The sequence below is a fragment of the Parasteatoda tepidariorum genome, chromosome 3 (assembly GCF_043381705.1).
Source record: "Parasteatoda tepidariorum isolate YZ-2023 chromosome 3, CAS_Ptep_4.0, whole genome shotgun sequence".
Lineage (NCBI taxonomy): Eukaryota > Metazoa > Arthropoda > Arachnida > Araneae > Theridiidae > Parasteatoda > Parasteatoda tepidariorum.
The window spans coordinates 94901386-94910003 of NC_092206.1; the positions used below are offsets into that span (position 1 = coordinate 94901386).

Consider the following 8618-nt stretch of genomic DNA (forward strand, 5'->3'; position numbering starts at 1 on the left):
ATGTACTATTACTTTAATAAATGTTCAAAATCATAAAATAAATGTACAAACACAGTATCTAATAGAGTTTTATTTTAATTAACAGAAAATTACTTTTATGAGGGTCGATGGAGATTTCGAAAAATTATATAGGGGTCGATGATCAAAAAAGTTTGGCGATCCCTGACCTAGACAATGTGTGAATTTTTTTAACTTCCTAGCCGTTCTTCGACATTCAATGAAATACTTAGGCATTCTATTGAATTAAAAACATTTTGAATGCAGAACTGGTTTCTAATCAATATAATATTAAGGTGCAATAGTTTTTTTTTTAATAACAGAAAAAACAGGACGGCTAAGTAGTGTTGAATAGTTGATTATACATTGATTATTTAATTAGAATAATTTTGTATTTTTATAGAAGTGAAAACTCAGTTACGAAGTAATTATTTAGATTTATTTTTAATCCTTTTTAAAATGGCCGTTGAAATTTTGGAACATAAACAGCGTTGTGGTGCCGCATATTTCATACGAATAAATATTTAATTACATAGTATATAATTAATTAATATTTACTAATTTTAATTACATGTGGATTAATATTTCATTGCATGTGTAATTAATTAATTTTAATATATTTAATTAACATTTACTATGTCAGACAAAAGTCAAAGTTTTAAAGGATACCAAGATAAATTTAGGAGGAAAATCAAACTTCGGAGATAATAGATACATTATTTAAGATTACGTTCTTTCAGACCTCTAAATTTTATCCCCCCAAAATTCTTCTACTTAATTATTTTAAACATTTCTTTAGTCAAAAACTGAAACAATTAAACTTTAATGAATTTGCTTGCATAAAAAGAAAATGCTTTGATGGTATATTTCTGCTGAACCAGCAAGAATTATTATTAAACCATCATGAAAATGCATTGTTGTACCATTATATCCATCACGAATATCTTTCATAGTATCTTAGAAATCCAATATTTGAACGATCATGAACAACCATCATTCCAATGTAAGAATTCGGACTGATTTATGTTGGTCTAACATTAAAAAAACAACAATTTGTTTTGATGGTATATTAACGTAGAACTAACATGCGACTCATGATGTTGAACCATCATGAATTGCACTGAAACCAAGAAAAACCATCAAATTTTTTTGATGGGACCATCAAGAATTTTGACTTAGGTAGCTTCAGTCAGAGCCAAAGCTAGGCTTTGATTGAACTTGTCTTAAATATATTTAGGTCAAGAAAAATTCATAAAACAGACACGTTAATGAAATTTTAACATTCTAGCATATTTTTAGTGAAATATGCTAATATATTAAAATATTTATATTAATATTTCTAAAGAAATATTTGCTAATGCTAATATTAATAAAGCTAATATTTTTCGTGAATAATAATAAGAAGGCTAATATTTTTAGTGAATAGTAATAATAATAATGCTAATATTTTTCGTGAATAATAATAATAATAATGCTAATATTTTTAGTGAATAATAATAATAATGCTAATATTTTTAGTTAAATAATTTAATATTTATTGGAATTAATGATTAAATATTTATTAGAATTAATAATTTAATATTTATTAAAATTAATAATCTTATATTTATAAGAATTAATAATTTAATATTTATTAGAATTAATAATTTAATATTTATTAAAATTAATAATTTAATATTTATTAAAATTAATAATTTAATATTTAGAATATTTAGTGAAAATTTAATGAATAATAATAATGCTAATATTTTTAGTGAAATAATTTAATATTATGAAGCATATTACATTTATATCATTGATACAGTTAAAAAAAATTCTCAAATAGGTATTTTACGTATTATCAACGCAAAAGGAAAGTTAAAAGTTTAATTTAGATTCAGAAATAACCTTCAACTAAAATAAGTCAGCTAATTACATAGAGGTTTTCAAATCAATTATTAAATAAATTATCTTATCATGAAAAAATATTTTGTGATCTAGTTATGAAGTTCATCTGCTGACAGATTCTACTTAAAAGTATTATCAAATCCTATCTCATTATCAACATTTAATCATTCAACAAATTATTGTAATATTTATTACAGTGAATTCATTATCAATTTTTTCTAATTATCCATAAATATAGGACAAAATCTGACTAATTATAAAAAACATCAACTTAATTATTGAAATGATTTTAATTATTATGCGCAGAAAAGTGATGTGATCATCAAGTTTTAATGAAACATAAACTTAGATATCTAATCTATCTAAGAGTATTATCAAAACCTATATAGTTGCCATAAATATTATACAACCATCGAATTCCGAAAAAAAATTATACAACGAATCAATTACTAAATTATTTTTAATTATTAAAATTATTACACAGATCTAATGATCAAGTTCATCTAATTATCAAAAAGCATACTACCTATCTAATTATCAAAAACAATGCACAACGATCTAATTATTAAAATAATTCCTATTATACTTAGTAAAGTCATGTAATTAACTCATTTATCTAATCTGTCAAACGTAAACTACAAAACCAATCTAAAAATATCATCAAAACATATTTAATTATCAAAAGCATCATTCAATAGTCTAATTATTAAAATTCTTATCACTGTTTTAAATGATATTTGAAACATATATATCATTTAAATTTTTTTTTTTTAAAAAAGCGTTTTATTAGTGTATATCAATACGAACCAGTTTGATAGCCAAGCGCTGCAGGAAATGAAAAAAGAACTTTTATGAAAATTTAATTTTTAAGAAAAATGTGTTTTATTAGTATATACCAATACGAACAAGTTTGATAATCAAAACACGGCTGGCAACTGAGAGAAGGTACTTCAATGAAAATTTCATTAAAAAAAAGTGTTTTATTAGTACCAATACATCCCAATTTGATAACTAAACGTTGCAGGCAACGAGAAAAAGTACTCAATGAATATTTAATTTTTTAAAAAAGTGTTTTATTTGTATATACCAATACGACCTAGTTTGATAACCAAACTTTGAACTGAGAGAAAGTACTTCAATAAAATTTCATTACTAAGGAATTTTCGTAAAAGAATATCCAAATAAAACTAATTAATAATCCCTGCAACAGCAACATCAAAAATATCATAATTCTAAACGAAGTTTTCTTAATTCAAAATTCCTAACACCTGCTTGACGTCATTTTGTGATCTCAGCATTATAAAAAATTAAAATAACAATTTCCGGCAAAGTCCGTTATTATATTTTTACTCACAATAGCTAAGACCCACCCTTTTTTTTTGCGGTTTAAAGGGGTAAAAAAGAATTGGTAGAATGAAGGGCACGTTTTCGTGACAGGCAAAATTCGGGAAAACCATAATAGTGAAAAACCGCAAATGACTGGACCGTCTAGACTGGCGATCAGGTACCATGACTATAGAGCCACTTATAATTATTATATTGCGTTTAGATGACCAGCAACGCTAACATATATGCTTTCCTGTCAAACGCAGACTGGGCTCCCTGTAAATGCTACTTCTTTACAAATGTCTGTTTGTGGCGGAAAAAGTAAGACGTCAGCTGGATTTGGGTTTTCTTCATTGGCAATTCTCATCACAAACCGTGTTATATATCGAATCAAATCTAACTAATAATCAAAAATATTATGCAACCATACAAAAAGGATAAAAAGAAAAAAATGAAGAAAATTAATAAGTTTTATTAATTTTCTGTTAATTACTATTTTCATATTTTGTAATCTGGCAATCTTTTTACGAAAATATTTTAAATCTTTCTTGAAAGTTTCCGGTAGATGCAAGTTCATTTGAATTCGCTACTTGCTTTATAGATTTCGTTTTGTGTTTTGTTCTGTTTTTTCGTTACATTTAATTTTCTGTTTTTTGCGTGATATATTTTTTACTTACTTTACTAATTTTTACTCTATTTTGTTAAAAATTTTTTGAGTTCTAATCACACTATTGAATTGATATATTTTGCTTTGGCTAAAAAAATATTAAATATGTAGAGCAAATTACAGAAATGTTGCCAAAATGTGCAATTAGTAAAGTTTGCGATTCAGATATTTATAAATAAATAAATAAATATTTTAAACGATGTTTCACGTTAGAGTTTTAATTAATTCAGCTTTTATATTCTTCTGATTTTAGTAATTACTTTTTTAAATTCAGCGATTAAATTGAAAATAATAAATTTTCTGATTAAAGAGAAAAAGTTAAATTACAGTAACCTTTTATGGACAGCATTTGTATAGTGTCTCAATAAATTAAACTTGTCAATTAAGGAAAAGATTGCAGTCTTTCACAATTTATGATTTAGTAATTACTTTGATACAGACAAAATAAGTTAAATGTATGATTTTAAAACCTAAAAAACGATTTCTAAAAAAATTAAATTATCTCATTTTGGTTTATTTCGCATGTAATAATCCTCAAAATGAAACAGATAGCTATCCAATCATCATTTTTGTGAAAAATTGACATAAAATTGACATAAAATTGACTTTCTTTCCCCCTTGATCTATTTTTATTGTAACAGTCGTTGAACGGTCGACCCAATTTAGTCTTTACGATCACTACTGTTGAACTCCGTAGTCTTGTGATTTTGAACCCAAACCAGAAGACAAGGAAACTCTTGGATCAAGTGTTGGGAGAAATTGTGCCTTCGGGGAGAAGGTTTGAAGGAAATAACCCGCATTTGCATTACATGGAGAGAAAAACTGCGAAACCCTCTCACGGTTAGACCGACTGCAGAGGAACTCTAACCCATGATCCGTCTATCACTGAGAATATTTTTCATCAGCACTGTGGCCGGTGCGAGCCGGGTGCGAAATTCGTAGCGACCAGCACCCGGTTCACCTAATTGGAAGGCGAAAGCTCTATCACCTGAGCCACCATGGTTCCCTTGATCTTCATAGTCATTTGCCAATTACGTAAATTATGGAAAATTCCTTGCTTAATTGTTTTGAATGCAATTTTAAAAACGAGTGTCTTTTTTTCCTTCATATGCGCGTAAATATATGAACTTTTAAAACTAGCTTAACCTGAGACTCAGCACCCAATATGTTATACAATATTTGGAGCCATTTTATCACTTAGGGAATAATATTTCAAGAATATCTATTCTCTTGTATGCTTTTATAAAGTCTTTACATTGTCTATGCTTAATTGTAATTGGACATAATCTCGTTCGTGGAATTTTTAAATTGGATATATGAAAGTGACGTCACGTGTGTGTCAGCCAATCGGGTTCGATACTCACGCATGACGTTGCTCGCAGGTATTCGATTAAATCTGATCCAAAAATTCAGCTTGATAAAAATACCCTTAACATTTATATGCCATGCACAACCACATGATTCTAGACAACCATTTGATTCGTTGCAAGTTCCTAATGAGAATGAAAAATGAAAAGAAAGGTAAAAATTTGAAACAAATAGTCCATTAGAAAATTGTATTGCATATCTTATTATTTGAGTCTAGTGCTATTTGTTTCCTGACCAAAATATGAATAATTACACGCTAAAGTTATTCCAAAATATGCAAAAAGTATTCGATTATAATTTATCATTTTTCAAGTGATAATTAGAAATGAAGTTAATTAAGTTTAATTCTTTGGAAGAATTAACGAAGTTACTTAACATACTAATTACACTGTATTTAGATCCAAAAAATTCGTTTCAAATCTTATTTAATAAACTATGCACACTTCTACTGTAAAAATTAGCCTCACAACAAATATTACATTATTGCATCTCTTTCACGTAAATATGCAACACAAATAATGATTTATTAACGCATTTAGCAATTAATAATATTCAATTTTTATTTTAAATCAAAGCTCTCAAAATTAATCTTCAAAAAAGAATTATGTAGTTACTTTTTTTATAATTTATATTTTAAGTAACTTGAGCTACAAACATTTTAATCTGTATATCTGTATTGTTTAAGAAGTTAAGAGTATTGTTAGTTATTGGAATAATACGATCTAGAAGAGATTCTCCACTTTCTATAAATTTATTTTAAAATTAAGAGGTTCCTCCTCTCCTTTGCCCGTTGCATTCAACAATTCCCACGGTTACTTATCCTTCACTATTGTTAAGTTAATATTTTTCAATTAAAAAGGAGAATCACTTTGGTAATTTAATTTATGAGTATAAAAATTTTAAATCTTAGTTTATTTATTAATCGTAACGATATGAATAATTACGAGTTTCTAAAAATAGTCAACTTTCCTTGAGAAAAAAAACGTAAACTTAGTAAAACAAAATGTGTGACACAGTGCAAAGAAATAAAAAAAAAACTAATTTAACTCGTTTAAGATATATAACGATAATCTTTGTCATAACATCAATTCAAGGAAGAGACGGTTTTTATTTCTCTTGAACTGATGAATTAAGTTTTTTTTTCTTTTAATAATTTCAGCATTAATGTTAAGATATTATTTCTGGCAACATCTAACCTCTCTCTCTCTCTCTCTCTCCCGCTCTCTCTCTTTTTCTTTCTCTCTTTTTGTTAACAATAAATATAAGCTCGTGAGAGAAAAAAAATATTCAACATCGATAAATAAATAGTCATAATTCTAAGAAAAGAAGAAAAAAAACGTGAAGAGTCACTTAAAATTGTAATGGATTTTTCATAAAATTGGAATTTCGACAAAAAAAATATCGGTTTAACGCTTTAAATTAAAATGGTCTTCCCAATACAACAAACTTCAACCCTCAAGTTGCATTTTTACGGGCTGTAGGGCCACCCACTGGGTATTTTCCACTACATATTTAGCCTTTACAAATTCTTGAACTAATAATCAAGTGTTAATTTTTTTTGATTAATCGTTCTCTGTGTACGATTTTTGTCCATTCTTTGTGATTTCAAGTTTCTAAGTTTGATAGTTTTCTCACAGCAAAAAATAATAAAGAAATAAATAAAAAATAAAACAAAATAAAATGTAAAGTTCATCACAGAGAAAAGTGGTGGTGCTGTCGCCTACGGTTATATAATCTAAAAGAAATTTTAATTTCAAGGCTCATGATTATTCTTATTACTGTATTCAAAACAAATTTCTGAAATAATAAGCATGAACATGACTAAATTAAAAATTCTTTCAGCCATATAAATTATTTACTTCCTAAGCATTTACTTGTTTGTTTATTCGCTGTATTACTTACATTTATTATTGATATTTGCTTTATGGAAATTAATTGATTTCGCAAGAAAGGCATATTCTAACGGTTACTCCTAATAATTATCATTTCTTAAAAGTTTTGAGCAATAACCGAAAATCTAATGGATTCGTAACTAAGTTCCCGCCCTTTTTTCAAAATTTTTTTTTAATTTTAAAATGCGAGAAATTGCATTTTCTCTGCAAATAATCTCGCCGTTTGACGCGTATTTCTAAGTAAAAGTTAATTCAATAATCAAACAAAATTTTATTACATCGTACTCATCTGGTCAGCGAGAAGGAGGTTGAAATTTCTATTTTTAAACTTGACCCATACCAAACATGAGTTCTTATTCCATAAGAACTCCTACACAACAGAAATGCCACGAGCAGCTTTTATGACCTTAGAGCACTTTAATTTTAAAAAAAGATGTAGAAAATGCTTATTTTTCTTAACTTAAAGTTTTCATTTAAAGATCTTGAAATTATATATTAACTTTATTAATTTTAACAAAAAGAAGAAAAAAAGGAAAGAAAAAGAATAAAACATAGATTTTGGTAGAACAAAGCACCATTTTTTTTAATATTATAAGGGAGGGTGAATTATAAATATTGATATGAATTTTTAATGGCCATAAATTTCTAAATATAAATTTCATTAATGATCTGAAATTAGCATAATTAATCCGAAAAAAAATAATAATGAATAATGAGTTTAGTAGAAACATCATTTCTTGAGTACTCTAAAGCATTTAACCAAAAGCTGTTATTGAATGACATGCGGAATGTTTGAAAAAAAAAAGAATTTCGGAAATTTAAATTTTTTCTGATCATCTGAAAATTAACATAATTAATCCGAACAAAAAAAAATAATGATGAAACCCTGGATTAGTAGAACTAAACAACATCTGTTGAATGATCTAAAACATTTAACCAAAAGCTTTTATTGACATGCGGAATTTTAAAATTAGAAAAAAAAGAGAGTAGGAACTTAGTTACCTACCCAATGTTTGAATGAATAAGTTGATTATCAAATATATGTTTGCACTCACCAGAGTTACGATGATCAGCACCCCAAGTGCATCGATGTTCTCTTACATCCTCATCGTTATCTTTCACTTAAGAAATGAGAAGTCCCATCTAATAAACCATTAAATAACCCAAAAATCCGGAGCGTGATTGGCTGATGCCTTTATACCTCTTAACACTTTTTACTGCCGCTATTTTTATCCGCTTTTTCCAAGCTTCACATTTTTTTTTATCACTTTTATAAATACTTTTATAACTTTATGGTTTTAATCCCACCGACATGTGGCATCCATAGAGCTTCTGAAAGTCTTCGGGTACGAAACCCTACAAGTATTTTGGCATTAATATCATTACTGAAGAAGGAAAAGTCATATTTGCTAAAAATAAAAAGGAAATAAATGAGACGAATAATAATCGATAGAGACATCACTAATAATATTCCGCTGTTT

The 8618-nt window shown here is 27.0% G+C and overlaps 1 long non-coding RNA gene across 1 annotated transcript in view; it reads right to left on the minus strand.

Annotated features, from left to right (window-relative positions):
• Positions 1 to 8341, minus strand: part of LOC122271986 (uncharacterized) — a 118771-nt gene extending 110430 nt beyond the window's left edge. The window contains exon 1 of the long non-coding RNA XR_006226714.2: positions 8193 to 8341. This is a non-coding gene — a long non-coding RNA (uncharacterized lncRNA). The remainder of the gene's footprint in view (positions 1 to 8192) is intronic.
• Positions 8342 to 8618: the final 277 nt, after the last annotated feature.